Below are 19,686 nucleotides of genomic sequence, written 5' to 3'. Positions count from 1 at the left end.
AAATGCAGTGCACACAAGAAGGTTACTGATGATGTTGGTCGTGGTAATGCATTTGCTGACGAAATTGCAAAAGAAACAGCAAAAGAAGTGATAAATCGAATGTATGTTGCAGGCCCTGCAAGATGGGTTGGTGACATTGGAATGTGTGAAGATACGATAGAGAGTGTGAAGTCTCTTCAAGCTGAAGCTTCAGAGAAAGAGTTGAGTGTGTGGAGAGAAAGTACGGGTAAATTGGATGAAAATGGTTGTTGGGTTGACTTGTCAGAACATCAGCGATGGTTGTTACCCGATGCGTATGTGCTTGCAGTGGTGACAATGGCTCATGGAATGGCCCATATCAGTGTGAAAGGGATTTGTAAGTTGTTGGCTCCAGTATGGCAAAATGCTGGAATTCCTAACTGTGCAGAGAATGTGGTCAAGAATTGCATGGTGTGTCTGAAATACAATCCCGGTAGGGGAACCCCAACTCCAGCTGGTCATTTTGCGCCTCCAACGTATCCGTTTGAGGTTTTGCAGCTAGATTTCATCCACATGGAAAGGTGCAACAATTTGAAATACGTACTCGTAGTTGTTTGTACCTTTTCAAGATGGGTAGAAGCATATCCCTTAAAAGACAACACTGCCTTATCCACAGCTAAAGCCCTTGCCAAAGAATTCTTCCCTAGGTTTGGAATGCCGAGAATGGTCTGGAGTGATAATGGGAGTGAATTTGTGGGTCATGTGATGAAGAAAGTATGTGAAGGGCTAGGTATTCAGCAGAAATTTCACGCTGCAAATCACCCCCAATCAGCTGGACTAGTAGAGTGCTATAATGGCACGCTCAAATTGAAGTTGGCAAAGATACAAGCGAGCTCTGGTCTTAAATGGCCTGACGCTCTGCCTTTAGCACTCCTATCAACAAGAATGACTGTGCATTCGCGAGTGGGACTTAGTCCCTATGAAATTGTGTTTGGCCGCCCGGCTAACATGTGGGGAGTGCCAAGGCCGACAAAATTCAGTGTGATTGAACACCCTGTACTGCTTGATTATCTATATGAATTGACGGCTAAATTGCGTGTTTTACACCAACAGGTTCACGATACTCTGCCTCAGGTCTCTGAAGTTCCAGGACATCTTATCGATCCTGGATCATGGGTGCTGGTCAAAAACTTCCAACGGACGAAGAATGACCAGCCCCGTTGGACCGGTCCCCATCTCGTCCTTCTCTCAACAAGATCAGCTGTTCGAGTGGAAGGGAAAAAGAACTGGATCCACGGCGTACACTGCAAGAAGGTCCCTTTGCCTCTACTGTACGACCGGTGGGTCCAGGAGGGGATCGCTGACTCTGAGACTGAGACTGTGCCTCTTTTTTTGCCTTTTAGTGATGCACGTGTAAAAGGAACACTTTCTGAACAAGAAAGTGACAATATTTTGCAAGAAGCTGTGCCACCGTCAATTCGATTGAACACTACAGAGCCTGAACTCTTGTTCGAGAACCAGACAGTAAAAAAGAGAGTTTCTCTTGGGTGTATCGGACCACTTAGACTGCAACCAAATCAAGTTCACTCCAACCAATTCCGACCAACTCTACTAGAGGTCTAAAAAACACACATTCATAGCCGCATATATCTCAAAGACAACAAACCAAATGAAGTAAAAATTAATATTGTGATTTATTAATAACAATTTGTTCACATATCAATGATTGTGCACTTGAATTCATACAAATAATCAGAAAAGTATATAAACAATGTCTAAAAACATAAAAATTAGAGAGCGAAAATACAGTGTGAACTCTATTCATTCATCACAGAATGGTATAATTCCAGCATACAATCATATACATATATATGTGTATCACAGGTCTATTTTTGATATGGTAGATCCAAATGTGAGACAATTTCTGGATTTTAGACCAATTCTGGGTAATGTAGGCGTCGACGCGTTTCGGTGGTGAGTTCTAATTAATATCCACCTTCTTCAGGACAAAACAATATAAAAGCTCTCCAATATTTTTGAGCAATTTAAAAACCTATTGAGATAATGAAAAATAAAAAAGAACGTCGTTTAGGATCATAAAAGTGATTTATCTTAATTCTTATTGGAGAGCTTTTATATTGTTTTGTCCTGAAGAAGGTGGATATTAATTAGAACTCACCACCGAAACGCGTCGACGCCTACATTACCCAGAATTGGTCTAAAATCCAGAAATTGTCTCACATTTGGATCTACCATATCAAAAATAGACCTGTGATACACATATATATGTATATGATTGTATGCTGGAATTATACCATTCTGTGATGAATGAATAGAGTTCACACTGTATTTTCGCTCTCTAATTTTTATGTTTTTAGACATTGTTTATATACTTTTCTGATTATTTGTATGAATTCAAGTGCACAATCATTGATATGTGAACAAATTGTTATTAATAAATCACAATATTAATTTTTACTTCATTTGGTTTGTTGTCTTTGAGATATATGCGGCTATGAATGTGTGTTTTTTAGACCTCTAGTAGAGTTGGTCGGAATTGGTTGGAGTGAACTTGATTTGGTTGCAGTCTAAGTGGTCCGATACACCCAAGAGAAACTCTCTTTTTTACATATTTGTGGTACCCTGTCTCTTGGGCAGTGGGGTCCCTCCCATATTTTTTATACACCAGAACCAGACAGTACCTGGGAAAACCCACTACAATTTGAGGCCGAGAACTATGGACAAATAAAAAATTCCTTTTCTTTGCTATTTTTGAAAGTACAGCTCTCTCATCTGAGAAACTTTCTTATTTTTGTTTTTCGAACCGCCATCCGGATTCAGCTGTAGGGTCGTGGTTGCCCAAGTCTTTGGAGTGCATCTGGAGACGTTAGGTCGACAGTTCTGGTCGGTCTAAGGGAGTTGCCCTGGACTGACAGAAGCATTCCTTAGCATAGAACACCCTACCACCACGAGCAGCAATTAGAGAAGATGGAGTTTTTCGAGAATGAGAGACCTGCCAAACAAATGAACTTTAAAGCCAGAATGTGTATAATGATGACAAAGAAACGATTTTTGATATTCTGTATTTTCATGTTGCTTAGTGTAATGACGTTTTTAATAGGATATGTTTTATTCTCTTTTCAAGTGACATTTGCACCCACTACACAGCCCATACCTCCTTCTACTGTTTCCTCGCATTCTTTTCACCCTCTGCCTGAACACGAGTCTGCTAGAAGATTAGAATTTGTCAATAATTCATTTGTTCCGCTTCTACACCAACACCAATTAGTAGTGAACACAACTAACTGTTGGGTGTGTGGTCTTATGCCTCATACTACTGATAAAGGTATCCCTTATCTGGTCCTGCCTTTCAGCCATAATGGTTCTGTGTGGGCATATAGAACGGTGTTCATATACGCTCATAAAGCCAACCCCCTACGCTCTGTGAAAGATAATGCTAAGAATAGTGCTCTAGTTAAGGGTATAGTAGACATGATTAGGGAAGATATTTCCTATGAGACTATCCCGAGAGATGAGACACTAGCATATATAGGATGGAACATAACAGGATATGGAGTTACTCTGAGTGAGAACCAGCGAGCAAAGAGATCCTCCCCGATTTGGATTGTACCCCATCAGGGTCACCTATGTCTGCAAGGTAATGGCAAGAATCCCAGAGCTCAGTTAGGGAGAAGTATCTGCACTGAAACATATGTTTTTGCGTCTCAGACTTCCCCTTCGTTCTTAGCAGCTAAGGGTACCTATTTCATCTGCCATAATAGAGCCTATACATGGTTGCCCCCTGACTTCTCAGGCACATGTTTTGTTTCGTTCCTGTTGCCTCCCACCTACACGGCCGCGGCAGATTACCACAAGACAAGGATAGTTAGAGGTGTCATCAGTAAAGAAGACACTGCAGGACAAGAACTTGGAGATTTCGTAAAGGGTTTTCTGCCATTTTGGGGGCCTATGGTTAACAGCAGGAACATAATGCAATTGACAAGGGTGGTTGAATCCACGATAGATGAAACCGCCGGTGCCCTTAGTAATTTGACTGCTGAGCTCCAGTCGGATCGCCTTATGACTCTTCAGAACAGGGTCGCATTAGACGTCATACTTGCAGACCGAGGTGGGGTATGTACAGTGATCCAATCAAGTTGCTGTGTTTTCATTCCAGATAACGCTCCAACAGTTTACCAGGCCATTTCCAAACTGCATAGGATCTCCAAATCTATTCACGTGGATAAAGGAGATTGGTCATTGATGGGGTGGTTCTGGGAACTGATATCCGCCTGGGGATGGAAGATTCTGATAGTCATTGGGATGATCTTAGCCATTCTTTTCCTGTTCTGTCTGTGTGTACAGTGTGCTCCTGCAATATGTGGCCTCTGTGCTACATCGTGTGTAAGGAAACCTGTATCAAGAGACGAGCTAAGTAATAGGATGATGCTACAGCAAAATCTCAACGACTTTATGAATATAGACCTGGACTCAGACCTAGACTCAGATTAACGTGAGTATAGGTTACTGCCTATGTAAGGGCAAAAGGAGGGTCTGTGGTACTGTAAATGCTGGACCCCTGTTATAAACATCGTCGTATCATGACGATTTTGGTATCAGCAGACCGCAAATGATTAGGATACTATGCATAAGCATTTTCGCCATATTCGGGTGAAGAAATCACCCTGAAATCATAGTTTCCGTTCTGATCCCTCGGTTTCCATTGTACGGCAGCCATTTTGTGATTGCCCTCACATAGGCCAATGACTAGGCCAAAAATCGAGTCTGAAGGACACCTACACCTTTGCTGACTCCTCTGTGACCTGGGCAAGCTGACTCCACTACCTGAAGCCAAAACCTGCTCGGCCAGTTCCTTTCCCAGTGGCCGAATGTGATTAGTATCAAGGCACAACATATCATAAAACCTTTCATCACACACAAACCATGCCTAATCTTACACACACCTGTCCCTGTTTCTTACTTTATGACTTGCTTTACGAGGAGGAGGTGCCAGTTTTTATTGGGGGTCCGTCGATAGCTGATGAAAGTACTAAGCCTCGCCGGGTAATTGATTGAGGGCTGGACAGACTGAAATATGGGCTTGTCATCGTGATTCTGCTTTTCCTTTGTAGTGAAAATATGTGAATGGTCAACTGTAAAATAAGGAATGTTTGCCTAAAGCATAATATTTTGTATAAAAAGAGAAGGCTGGCTTTGTAAGGTTGAGCAGTCTCCTGAGAATATACACCGTGTTGTACTTCTAGGATACCTGTTACTGGTTGCAGCCAATAAATACGATCTTTGACTTCACCAAGAAGACTCTGTGTTTCTGTAGTCTGAAACAGGAAGGACTCGAAGTCTTAGGGTGTGTTCCCTGGCACCGCTGGGTTCTGAAAAACCCAGTACTTCAGCACTAGCACCTAGGCATAACACAAATATGCAGCTGTTTATGTGCACACCTGTCTTGTCATATAGATAAGAACAGGAGCCTTAAAGACACACATGGAACGAGAGTTCTGAGACAAGATCACTGAATCTGACGGCATGTAGGGCGTCAATCTGTATATGCTAAGGTACGGGGTCCAACACTAATCTCAATGATCTTAGATATATAATCATTTAGCTTCAGTAGCAGAGGAGGGGGGTTAGGGCTAATCTGTCCTATACAATGACAGGGCTTTTCATGGTACACATTTTCTTAACTATGCTAACTTTTTTTTAGTATGCATTTGTTTTCTAATTGTGGCACGAATACTGCATTTCAGAGCTTGATAGTTTAAATACATATTCTAAACTTCCTTTGTGTCTCCTGGTTATCTTATTGTGGACAAATACGAGTGAGAGAGCTAAAGGGTGTGTCCTCTTCCCGCGATCCCTGTGAGGGGCGAGAGGGTTGTGTTCTGGGGTGCCTACTCATTTCATTCTCTGGCAAGTGAGGCACTATGGCTAGTCGGACTGAGGATCATAGATATTGAGGTGGTATGATGATTCAGTCCCTACCTGCCTATTTTCAATGGTCCCAAGCATAAGTCTGCTCATGATCAGAATCCCTGTGATGCCTGCTAGTGAGACATCATTGTATCATATACCCACCTCTCATTTGTCAGCTCCAATCTGTTTGATACAAGGAAGGAGATGCGTGACCTGTAGTCGTTTCTTCCCTTAGCACCTCCGCTCCTTCTCATATATTAACTTTCCCTGTCCCTAACTTCTCACAAAGATGCAGTACACGAGGGCCTCAGTTATGTGACTAGAGATCAGCAGCTCTCCCGAGGCGTTGGCAGAGCTTGAAAAGGACATATATGAGTGATTTGATGTACTTCTGGTGCAGCAGGCTGGCTGTGACAATGGTCAGGTGAGTGATAGGGCTCACTGTGCGAATCAATGCAAAGCAATTATGGGAAACAGCCTTGACAACGCAGTCATTACAATGCACTACCTTTACAACGCAGTCATTACATCGCAACATCCTTTACATCGCATGCCATTACAACGCAGCCATTACAGCACGTCACTACAAAGCATGCCTTTACAACACATAGCATTACAACGCATATAATTTACCCCTACACTATCCAACACTTACCCTATTGTTGCACTCACTGGAGTGGGAATAGTAATTTTAACCCCTACATTATCCAACACTTATCCTATTGTTGCACTCCATGGAGTGGGAATAGTAATTTTTACCCCTACACTATCCAACACTAACCCTACTGTTGCACTCACTGGAGTGGTAATAGTAATTTTTTTCCACCACACTATCCAACACTTACCCTACTGTTACCCCAAAAAATGTTGCGATGTAATGTTATGCGTTGTAATGGCATGCGTTGTAAAATCATGCATTGTAATGGATGTTGTGATGTAAAAACTGCATTGAAAAAGGCATGCGTTGTAAATGTTTGCATTGTAATGTCGTACATTCAGCAATTTAGGTGGGATACAATTATCTAAGGCTGAAGGGACAGTTTAAACTTCAACATGGTAATTTTTGACAATGGACAAGAGAGACTATAACTGCATTTTGTGTCAGTAACAAAAAGACCAACCTTTAAATTTTTTAACATGCAATAGAAAAAAGGGTCATTTATGCGCTTAAATGCCTCTGTGATAAGTATTACATTGGTAAAAACCTGTCAGGAAATCATAAAGCGAACCCAGGAAATCATAAAGCGAGTCATTCGGCAAAAATCCAGATTAAAATGCCAGAGCGTCAATGCTTCCCCTGTGGCTCATTAAAGAGAAAAGGATCATCAACCAGAACAAAATTTAACGGTCAATGTAGTATAAACACAGATAAACAAACATTAAATATGACATTTGGACAGAATTCTGGCACACTTTGAAGCTAGGTTGATTCAGTATTTTGATAATGTTTTTACTTTTTGTTACTGTTTCACATGAACACAATAAAGTTAATATACGCTTTAACCTTATGAGAGTTTACATTGGGCAAACATTACAATTAGATTGGGTGCTAGGTTTACTACTCTACGGTATGTAGGAAATCGATTTTGACCATGAATATGCAATTTAATTTCTTCTCTTGGTTGACAGTTATATACTGCTGCTGTTGAATGTTGTGCTCCAAATATGTTCATCCTGTGAGCGATACAGGATTTATTATATACTTTCACACTTTAAAAAAAAACTAATTTGTAAGATTTCGAGAACCAATAAATGATTTATTCGTACTGCATTACACTATCAAACCTCCAATTTAGACCACATTCCCTCCTCTCTCATTTGAGCAAACATTATTTGGGCGTTTTTTAGCTTACATATGGCTATAGGTTTTTGTGTATTGCTAAAATGGGGCCTGCATATACTCAACAAAAGTTTTCCATGAAATAGGAATAGATAGAAATACTTTGGTACCATTGGTTATTGTTAGAAGATTGATATGAACAGCTGTATTTTTTTTCATTTCTATAACAGACAAATGATGGCCTTTGAATTGCACAATAGTAAGATGGAAGATTGAATTAATCTACCTCCTACTATCATGCTGCCTGCCGTGCATGAAGATGCTGGCACCATAGTAAAAATGAGGTACTCAGCCATATGAGTGTGTTGTAGCACTCTATTGCATCTTTGTTTGTTTCAAATGTTGGTACTCAGAAACAGAGGGCCTTATTCATAAAGGTAAACATACACTTTTATTTAAAGATAGGACTGTTCTATGTTTTTATGTGCGGAGACTTTGCAGTTGGAAAAATACTACTAGTAAAATACCTTTGGGAATAGCAAGCAATCATAAACTTTACCTTTGTGAATCAGGCACCTAATGCGGTAAGAAAGACAGGTCACATGGAGAGTACAATATGCTGAACATGCAACAGTTTTTTTTTGTTTTTTTCCCACCTGTTCACTCTTCACTTAGAAGTCATCAAACATTTCACTTAGTGATCAATTTCCCCATTTATTTTATTTATCCTAAGGCAGTAATAGCTAGGGGCAAGAGCTTTGGTGGATTTATTTAGTTGGGTCATTACAATCCCAGATCACTAAGAGCCAAAGTATGAGTCTGGTGGTCCTTGACTGCCAGACACCCAGTGGCACAGCAGTGGAGGTCCTGCGGCTGCCCTATTATGAGGGGGCAATTCGGACTGACACCGCTGAGCCGGCTGCACCAGGGAATAGCTGTTCCATGGCAATAGCGCAGCGGACATGGGTACACAATATTCAAGGTGGGACTGCCGCGGTCAGTAGAGCATATTACGAGTTTCCCCTCCGCCAGCCTATTCATGTCAGTGAGCCCACGATGAAAAGGCTGGTGGTGTGGAAACAAAGGGGGCCCTACAATGCCCCCATGCCTCCGCTGCCCTGGGGATGCATTCAGGGGGACAAAACAGGTGGCATGGACTTCACAGTCCATACCGTGCTGGAACTGCTTTTGCATTCCCATTGCGGTGCCCGTTTTCATGGCACTGCCGTGGGAACGGTGAAAGAAAAGCTTACTAGACACAAATTGAACTCGTAATCTGGGCTTCATCCCCCAACCAAGAGCATGCCAGGAGGCGCATTTTCAGAGTGTTGGGCAAAGGGGGCGTACCCTGCTATGAGAACTTAGCAATCCTGTTGTGTGGGACTTACTGGAGATAATAGGAGGGGTAGTTGACCCCCAAAGATGTCCTTGGGGGCTGACTACCCCACCTGTTACCTCCAGTAATTCCCACACAGTAGGATTGCTACGAGGTCTTTGGAGGCCACGCCCTTTACTCTTCCACTCTGCAAAAGCGCCTCCTGGCATACTATGGGTTGGGGGATGAAGTCCACTTTGCTACTGAGGGACTTTGGGGACCAAAAAGTCCTCCTGGTACCTCCTGTAGGTCCTACACAGCGGAAATTCTGAACGCTGGTCGGAGGCAACACCCCCTTTCTGCACCACTCTGCAAACGCAACTACTATGATATAGTTATAAATTGCCATTTAAAAAAAAAAACTTCGAAATTCACTGAAAAAACACAGGTTTCAGGGACATTATAGTTAGCTGGACATTTCAGTCGTACAAAGCCAGAGACATTTGGCCGTTATAGTTAGTTGAGATAACTATAACTCGCGCCCCCAATGCACTGCTGATGACATCACATATTACATCACTCATAACATGGTCAGTGACATCACTGATGACATTACTGATGACATCTCAAATGACATCACTGATATATATAAAAGTAATATTTGATATTTTGTGTTTGTATATTAAAGGATTCTCGAAATGTATTTTATGCTGCATGGTTATAGACCCTAATATCACATTTGTTTCAAATACCTGGATTAGTCCATATGGACTAGCTAGTTCATATGGACTAATTCAGTTATTTGAAACAAATGTGAAATTAGTCATTACCATATTATCAATAAATGATCATTGAGCATTATATGTTGAGCAACATCCAGTGCACTAGCAAATAATTCAGAGCCTACTGTCATATATTATTTTATAAATTATATCATTGGCAATTTTTGTACATCAAGCACAAATAAATAAAGCACAGTATATTTTTCAAGGTTAACTGCTGTGGTTGGAGGGTATACCTTTATAAGTAACTTATTTCCTTAAGTGTAAACAACCTCCTTTATGTGCAGATGCATTTCAGCCTATACTGATACAAAATTAATTTACATAAATGTATGTCTGTCTATCTATCATCTATCTATCTATCTATCTATCTATCTATCTATCTATCTATCTATCTATCTATCTATCTATCTATCTATCTATCTATCTATCTATCTATCTATCTATCTATCTATCTATCTATCTACGATCTATCTATCTAGCAATCTATTTACTTGTTGGTGATGTAGGCATGCACATAACATCACATGGCATCCTTTAGCCATACATCACCCATCACACTTACTCATCTTGCTAATGTTTGGCCATCAGAATAAATCTTTGCAGTTAACAAGAAGTTTTATATTTTTGTTTGAAGGTAATTAGGTAATAGGCAATGATTTATATGAGGAGCATGTGATGGGATGTATTTGAAGTAGAATTTAGTGGCCACATGTATCAAAACATTTTACATTCATAAATGGGCTCAAACCCTATTTTGCAACCTGTTACTAAATCATAAAATGGATTGGCGATTCGGTAATTGGAAGGGGCGTGTTCAGGACGTCTCTTCCAAATACCGAATTGCTGCAGTATATATGAATGTTTTGTGACCGTGAATGCAGTCACAAAACATGCACATTTAACACCAACTTCAAGTTGGTGGTAACCCATTCACAAACAGGAAGGGGTCCCCAAGGGACCCCTTCCATTTTGAGAATGTATGCAAAACTTTTTTCAAGAGCAGGCAGTGGTCCCACGGATCACTGCCTGCCCTTCAAAAATGAAAAGAAAACTATTCTTTTTTTTTTCGAAATGCAATCCATTTTCCTTTATTATTCCTGCATTTAAAAGCAATCATGGACATAGTGGTCTGCTGAAAAGAAGCAAGCCACCATTCCTGTGATTTTAGTGATTCCTAGGGGGTCACAGATTGCAGTCTACCTCATTAAAATTAATGAGATAGGCCAATTTGCTACCCCCTACAAATCGCTATATGAAACTCAATTAAGTTTGTATAGTAATATTTTGATATGTTTTAAGTATTAAAGAGATGTTATATTTAGTATTTAACAGTCAAAAATAATTATTTTACATTAGAGTGTAAATAGATAATGTAATCACTTTGATGCCCCCCAAAATGATTAGGTTGCAGTGGGAATAATAAATGCCACCCCCTTAGTGTAAAGACCCTTCTCCTATATGGCTTGGATTGGGGGGAAGAGCAAATGTCACACCTTTAGTGTCCTAAACCTTCCTCTAAATAGGTTAGATTGGAGTTGTTATAGTTAATATAACACTTTTAGTGCTGAAAACTTTCCTCTACATGGCTCACATCGGAGATACAAATAATTATTTTACATTACAGTGGAGGTATGTAATGTAATCACTTTAGTGTCCAACATTTTTACCTAAATGGCTTAGATTAGAGTTGGAATACTAAATGTCACCTATTTATTTTCTATCACCTACCCCTAAATAGCTTAGATTGGAGTAGGGATAGTAAATCTCACAACTTTAGTGCCCAACACCTACCCCTAGATGGATTACATTGGAGTGCAAATAGTAAATGCCACCCCTTTAGTGTCTAGCACCTTCACCTTAATGGCTTAAGGGCTTATTACAAGTCTGGCAGTCCAATGATCACCAGACTTGCGTGGTGCGGGGGTGGTGGGCTTCCGACCGCCCCATTACAACCAGGGTGGTTGAGCTGCCCTCGGACCACTGCAACCGTCAGTGGTCAGAGATCCCTGGCGGTGGTGTGGCAGTCTTCAGGCCGCAATATGCTTCACGGGGCCACTGCTGCCCCACCAGGCATATTACTAGTTTCCTCACTGCCACAATTTTCATAGTGGTGTGACTGCCATGAAAAGTGTGGTGGTGAGGAAACAAAGAGGGCTCTAAAGGGCCCCCATGTGCCTCACTCCATGTGGATGTACAAAGGGGCACAAGATGAGCCCTCTTGTTTGTATGCAAACCAGTACCTGTACAGCATGAACTGCAGCAGTCCATGCTGTGCAGGTACTGACTTTGACATTCCCATTGGGGTGCATATTTCTTAGGCACCACTAGGGGAACGTCAAAGAGCCACTCTCCAGATAGGAGAAAACTCTTAATCTGGCTGGCGGTTTAAACATGGGTTTGGCGTGGGAATGCAGAGCGGTCCTGCTCCTGCACCACTAAACTCATAATAAGGCCCCTAGTTTGGAGTGACAAAAGTAATGCCACCCCTTTAGCGTAAAAAACCTTCCACTAAATGGCTTAGATATGAGTGGAAATAGTAAATATCACCCCTTTCATGTAAAACTCCTTCCTCCACATGACCTAGGGCCTTATTATGAGTTTGAACCGCCAAACCTGTGATGGCGGTCCTGCGGAATAGCAGTCCACCAGCCGCATGGGACTATGGCGGTTAGACCTTCACAGGACCACTGCTGCCGTCAGAGATACTCAATCCCTGGCAGTGGCACTGTGGTCTGAGGCCCCAAATACGCTGGTGGTGCTGCTACGGCACCGCCAAGCATATTAGGAGTTTCCTCACCCCCACACTTTTCATGGCAGTGCAACCACCATGTGAAGTGTGGCGGTGTTGGTGAGGAAACAAAGGGAGGCCCTATAGTGCCCCATTGTGCCTCTATGCCATAGGGTGTATGCAGGGGGGGGCATGGTGTGCCCTATGTATGCATGCACCCACATGTTCCTGAAAAGAACAAAATGCACAACATTGTGCAGTTTTGTCCATGCAGGAACATGTTTTGACATTCCAATTGCAGTGCTTATTTCAAATACACCGCCGTGGGAACACCAAAAAACTGCCAGCCATCAAATTAAAAAATCAAAATCTAGTAGGCAGTCTGTTGTGGCTTTGGAGGTATGGGAGCGAGGCGGTAGCATGGTGACTCTACTCCCACATCGCAAACGTCATAATAAGGCCCTTAGATTGGAGTGGCAATAGTAAATGTTACCACTTTAGTGTGCAAAACGCTCCCCTCAATATGTTAGATTGGAGTGGGAATAGTAAATGCGACTACTTTAATGCATAACATCTTTCCCGAAATGCTTTTGATTGGAGTGGGAATAGTAATTGTGATATTTTAATATACAACATAACCCCTAAAATGGATTCCATAGCAGTAGGAGTAATAAGGGTAACTATTTTAGGGCCTGATAATGATGTCAGACGGAAAGCCTCCGACTGCTGGTCGGAGGCTTTCTGACTGACAGGGTAGGTTTAAAGTCTGACCGCCATATTACAATAACGGTGGTTGGAGTTTAAACTGGCCTGGGGATCTGATGCAGTTCTGACAGGCTCAAGGAGCACGTCGGCCAGTCGGATTGATCTCATAATCCCTTAAGGATGGTGTTTCTACCATATGGATTATGATGACGCCTTTCTATGTCTGCGTTGACGACATGGATAGGCTGTCGGAAAGGGACTTTGGGGGGACCTAGCAGGGCCCCCTTCCTCTCTGGCCCACCGCTTAGGTATCTGGGGGGCACCTATAGTGCCCCCCTGAAAAACCCTGCACAGTGTGGCAGGCACTGTGGGGGATTTTCACAAACTCCCATTTCTCAATGGGAGCTTGTGCTGTATTCGTAAACCACTTGGTGCGCAAGCTCCCATAGAGAAATGGGAGTTTGTGACCTCATCATGTGTGGCCATATCCTAATTCGGTATTGGAGGAACTGCGACCATCATCATAATCTGTCCCTTAGTGTCTTAAATATTGAATATAATATATTATAATATACTGTTATTAATAGATATAAAACTTTGTTTTATTTTTCATATACATCATAAGCATTGACTTGTTTTACCAGTGTAGTAAATGGCACTATTTGTTTTATTAATATTTTGCTTGATTTTAGGTTTGTATACTTTATTTAATGTATATATTTAAATTTGTTATACACATATATCTTTGAACCTTAAAAAAGTAATTGTAATTGTTTAACAATAGTTTTGCTATTTTTGTTTCACACACTTTGGTGCCAATTCCGATCCGGTAAAAACCGGGTACGAACCGTCGGACGGAGCCTTTTCTCCGTCCGACTCGTACCCGGTGCGAAATCCATCCGAAAATGCAAGTACGATTCATACGGAAACACCATTTCCGTACAAATCGAACAAAACACCGACCGAACAGAAACAAAACACAATTCCGATCCTGAAAGGCGCCGACGTGACGTCAGTACGCATCCAGCCTACGTTTCACGAACCAGGAAGTACGATTCGAACCGACGTCATCCCGCACGGAAAATATTTACCGGCTGCCAAAAACTGCCGGGAAATCAGGACGACACACGCAAGGAGCAGCTGGACGCGACGAACAGACATGGACCCGAACCTACGTGCCATCCCTGCCCTCCTAGCAGTCCACCTGGCGTACAGGAACCGACGCAGACGCCGCAGAAGGTCAGCACAACAACCAGGGGCAAAGGGGGGGGCAGGGGCAGGACACACAACACCAACACATGGTACCAAATCACACATGGCCTGGACATACCTGACCATCAGGGCCTGGTCACTTCCAGGGGGTGTGGGCGAGGCCAGCAACGCAAGCGTCCGCCACAACGGAAGTGGATGGTCACGCGAACCGGTACGTACCCTACCCATGCCGCAAGAGCGTGGGTACAGAACGTACCACGCGTCCCCCTACGTCACTCCAACAATGGCGGTACGGCTCGTACCCACGTCAGAAATGCCTTGGTACGGCTCGTACCAGCATTGCTGGGGTCATGTAGGGGTACGCGTGGTACGACCCGTAGCCACGCCCCCAAGGCCTGTGTACGGTGCGGACCCCACGGCACCGCAACAATGGGGGGACGCACCGTACCCACCCACCAAAGGCATGGGTACGGCCCGTACCCAGGCACGCAGATCGTGGGTAGGGGTATGTACGGACCGTACCCCCACCCGTGGAAGTACGGCCCGTACCCCCACCCGTGTATGTACGCACCCAAGCACCACCCGTGTATGTACGCCCCGAACCCCCACCCATGGAAGTACGGCCCGTAACCCCACCCGTGCATGTACGCCCCAAACCCCCACCCGTGTATGTACGCACCCAAGCACCACCCGTGTATGTACGCCCCGAACCCCCACCCGTGTATGTACGCCCCGAACCCCCACCCGTGTATGTACGCACCGAACCCCCACCCGTGTATGTACGCACCAAACCACCACCCGTGTATGTACGCATCCAACCCCCATCCCACCCGTGTATGTACGCCCCGAACCACCACCCGTGTATGTACGCACAGAACCCCCACCCTGGTATGTACGCCCCGAACCCCCAGCCGTGTATGTACGCACCGAACCCCCAGCCGTGTATGTACGCACCGAACCCCCACCCCACCCTGGTATGTACGCCCCGAACCCCCACCCGTGTATGTACGCACCAAACCACCACCCGTGTATGTACGCATCCAACCCCCACCCCACCCGTGTATGTACGCCCCGAACCCCCAGCCGTGTATGTACGCCCCGAACCCCCAGCCGTGTATGTACGCACCGAACCCCCACCCCACCCTGGTATGTACGCCCCGAACCCCCACCCGTGTATGTACGCACCAAACCCCCACCCGTGTATGTACGCCCCGAACCCCCACCCGTGTATGTACGCACCAAACCACCACCCGTGTATGTACGCATCCAACCCCCACCCCACCCGTGTATGTACGCCCCGAACCCCCAGCCGTGTATGTACGCCCCGAACCCCCAGCCGTGTATGTACGCACCGAACCCCCACCCCACCCTGGTATGTACGCCCCGAACCCCCACCCGTGTATGTACGCACCAAACCACCACCCGTGTATGTACGCCCCGAACCCCCAGCCGTGTATGTACGCCCCGAACCCCCACCCGTGTATGTACGCCCCGAACCCCCACCCGTGTATGTACCCCCCGAACCCCCACCCGTGTATGTACGCACCGAACCTGCAATAAGAATGGTGTGTGCCAAACACCCCCAGCAGTGCCCAGACATAGGAGGGGTGGGTGCAGAGTCCTCCCAGCAGTGCCCAGACACAGGAGGGGTGGGTGCAGAGTCCTCCCAGCAGTGCCCAGACACAGGAGGGGTGGGTGCAGAGTCCTCCCAGCAGTGCCCAGACACAGGAGGGGTGGGTGCAGAGTCCTCCCAGCAGTGCCCAGACACAGGAGGGGTGGGTGCAGAGTCCTCCCAGCAGTGCCCAGACACAGGAGGGGTGGGTGCAGAGTCCTCCCAGCAGTGCCCAGACATAGGACAATATACCCCATCAACAAGTTCAGTGACCAACAAGGGTGATACCCCAGATGCAGGCGGAGCCATCGCTGAGCCAGCATGGCTATATTGAACGGCAACCCTCACACATCCAGGAAATGTAGACACAGCACAGCACAGCATTTGGGAGACACCCTGCAGGGAAAATGGCCTGCTCCACAGAGGATGGAACACACCTTGGGACAATGTCACCATACAGTGAGAGCAAACATGACCAAATACCATTGGCAGAGACCTTTGTGATGGCACGCAGATGGCAGGGTACACCCCATGAGCAGCACACTCCAACATTTCACAGACCCCTAACACATTATCACCACCCCAACGCAGGGAGCACCAGCACCAACAGCAAGTCCAGGAAAGCATCAGTGTGCAAAACAAAAAGAAAATGCTTTATTCAGCAGGAAAATATCTCTGAGAAAATGTCCACTATGTACAAGGGCCATGGGCCAGCCCAGCAGCAAAGTCCGGGGGGGGGTACACATCGGGACGTGTGTCCCCTAGCTTGCCTGCACAGTTCACAAGTCCATTTCATCCACAGAAGAGGGGGCATCAGGGGGGAGGGTGGAAACAGGCACCGCAGGGACAGGAGGGGAAAGGGTAGGTGTTGTGGGTGCAGGGAGGGATGATTCTGCCACAGGGGGGGTGCCAGCGCCAAAGGTGGAGGACAGAATGGCGCTGCACACGTCGGCAAGTTCCCCCGGCGACTCCCCCGCACCCAATCCAACCACAGGCCCCAAGGAGGGGGGGGGCAAAGGGATGGGTCGCAGCGCCACTGGGGGAGGGTGTGGACAGGGTGGGGGACTCAACTCCCCTGGCCGGGTCCCGCCTCCACCGCTTGCGGGGTGGTGTCATCCTGGGGCTGGGGGGCACACTCGCAGTGGATGATGCTGTCACCGACTGTTGGCCAGGAGAGCTAAGGGGAGTGGATTTGGAGGGAGTGGGTTGTGTGGAATGCGGACTCCCACTGTGGCTGCGTGTTCTACGTTTCCCCCCCGACCCAGTGGGTGTGCCTTCCTCACCCTGTGTGTGCGTGACAGGAGGTGTGCGCTTTGACTTCCCTGGTGGTGTGGTGCCTGTGTCTGTTGGGGTGCGTGCACGCTGACGTCTGGATGTGCGTGGGACAGGCACGGGAGTGGGAATTGTGGATGGGGCAGGGGTAGGGGGGGGTACGCAGCGCTGCAGGAGATCCAGTGCTGCAGTCAGTGTGGAGTCTATGGACCTCAGCAACTGCCGTTGGTCAGACTGCGCAGCCGACATGCCCTCCATGTATGCCTCCATCTGGGTCAGCACCTGGGTGTGGGCATGGAGGACATTTAGCATCGCAGTCTGACCAACCTGCAACTGCCTCAGGATGTCCACAGACTCCGCACTCACCGCCGCAGCAGTGGTGACAGGGGCAGGGGGTGCGGTGCCTGGCAGGAAGGAGACATGTGGGGACCGAGCACGAAGGGAAGGGCCACGAGCATGTGGGAGGCCGGTGATGGAACCTGAGGTGGCGGGGGGATGTGGAGGGCTGCCATCAGCTGGGGGGCAGACTCCGCCACCTCTTGGAGCTCAGCCTCGGACCCGTCTGCGTCATAGTCTGTGTTGGCAGTCGACAGGTCCTCTGCCTCACTCCCTTCGGCCTCCGTGCCACTCCATGTGCCAGACAGGACAGCACTGCTGGCACTGGTGCTCAATCCCTCCTCCCGGTCCGTGCTAGTGTCTCCTTCCGTGTCCCCCAGCGATGCTGTGGGCAAGGTGAAGAGACAGGAGATAATCAGACACCTGTACACATATGTCACATGAGTCAAATATACATAGGTCACATTGCATAGCCTGAAAAGCAACAGGAGTAACACCTACAAAACAATGTACACATGTAGGCCATGGAACACACAGTTTTTCGACCCACCATGCCACTGAGACACAATGGAGAGCATGACACAACAGCAAATCACTGCACCTGAAATTTTACAGAGGAGCCAGCCTCTGGGGACAAATGTGCACAGCACCTGCACCACACTGCGTCGTCAAAAAGGGATGAGCATGAATGATATACATTTACTCTTGCCGCATGCTGCAAAGGCAATACATTAAACCAGGCAAAACATGACTGGGTCACTGCACCTTGAGCGTATGTCCAGTCAAACATCACACACAGGCTAAACCCAGCAAGGAGGATGAAGCTCCTGACATGTAGGCCTTGTACGCACAAACCACCCACACCTGAGACAATCTCATTGAGACGGAGAAAGTATGTACACCTCTCACTCTGGGATGAAAACACATGGCCTCCACCAATTAATGACTGTATACACACAGCCCCTGGTGGCCATGTCCACACATCATTGACAGGCAAACATCATCAGATTGTCTCAACAACACACACAGGTAATGCCCACTGTGAGTATGCACAAGCAAAATGGGTCCCCCTGTACAGTGGACACATGTAGCAACCTGTAGGTCCAACAGTTGAGCCCAGGGTACAATGCCACCCTACCCAACCCATGGCGAAGACACAGTGAATGGCCATATTGTTGGATGACGCACATGAGACCTAGGAAGAGGTGCCCCAGGGCACAGTACTGCCCACACTCCTCCATGGTCCAGGATGGACATGACTGCAAATTAAGCAACCGTCCCTGCACTTAGCAGGCCTCCCACTCAGGCACATCATGTCAGAGGGCACACAATTGGACATGCATGCTGGAAGGCTGTACAGTTTGGAGACACACCCCTATGTCGTGATTCACAATCAGTGCCAAGTGACATGGAGACCACAATGACTGAAATTGGCCATGGCACACGCAAGGTCCCCATACCTGTGGCACATCACCCCCACACATGATGCTGATGGCATAGGGCACCTGCATGAACTGCCTGCCTAAATAACCTTGTGCAAGAGTGGCTACACACAGACCAGGGAACACATGGCAAGGAGGGGAAGGGAGGGAGTGAGAACAGCACCGGGCTACTTTGGGGACAAGTTGACGCACTGCACAATCAAACCCTGGCAGTGTATCCATGCAACTGCGCACTTACATTGGCTGGGGACACACAACTGACACACATGTACCTACCCCCTTCCTGCTGCTGCTTCTCCTGTAGGCGCCTGTCCATATCGGGGAAGACCACCGCCAGCACACGCTTCTGGATGTGGGTCAGACGACGGCGCCCACGGTTCTTACGGCTCTCAGGTGAGTCCCCCAGCAGGAGCCGTGCAATCCTCCTCGTCCAGCACCGGATGTCCTGCCAGCGTTTCCTCACCTGAGACAGGCTCCGCCTCCGACCCTCTGTACCCCTCACGGCACTGACGGCTTCCCTCCAGATCTCCCCCTTGGCAATGGCACCTACCTGTGAGGATGCAAAAGTGAGAATACATTAATCCACATGAGCAAAGACACAGAGACACAC

This window comes from Triturus cristatus, chromosome 6, assembly GCF_964204655.1.
Source record: "Triturus cristatus chromosome 6, aTriCri1.1, whole genome shotgun sequence".
NCBI classification, from domain to species: Eukaryota; Metazoa; Chordata; class Amphibia; order Caudata; family Salamandridae; genus Triturus; species Triturus cristatus.
This window is presented reverse-complemented; position numbering follows the sequence as displayed.